Genomic DNA, 286 nt, shown 5'->3' on the forward strand with positions numbered 1-286 from the left:
TTGGTCTCATCTCTTGAATAGACCAAGATGTCGTCAATGAACACAACTACGAACCGATCTAAATACGGTGCGAAGATCCGATTCATCAAATCCATAAATACCACGGGGGCATTAGTGAGCCCAAGCGGCATCACTAAGAACTCGTAGTGACCATATCTCGATTCAAGGCGGTTTTGGGTATGTCCGAATCCCGAATTATGGCGATAATAGCCCGATCTCAAATCTATTTTGAGAACACCGAGGCTCCTTGAGTTGATCAAACAAATCATCGTCTGTGATAGCGAAT

This window comes from Gossypium arboreum, chromosome 2, assembly GCF_025698485.1.
Source record: "Gossypium arboreum isolate Shixiya-1 chromosome 2, ASM2569848v2, whole genome shotgun sequence".
NCBI lineage: Eukaryota > Viridiplantae > Streptophyta > Magnoliopsida > Malvales > Malvaceae > Gossypium > Gossypium arboreum.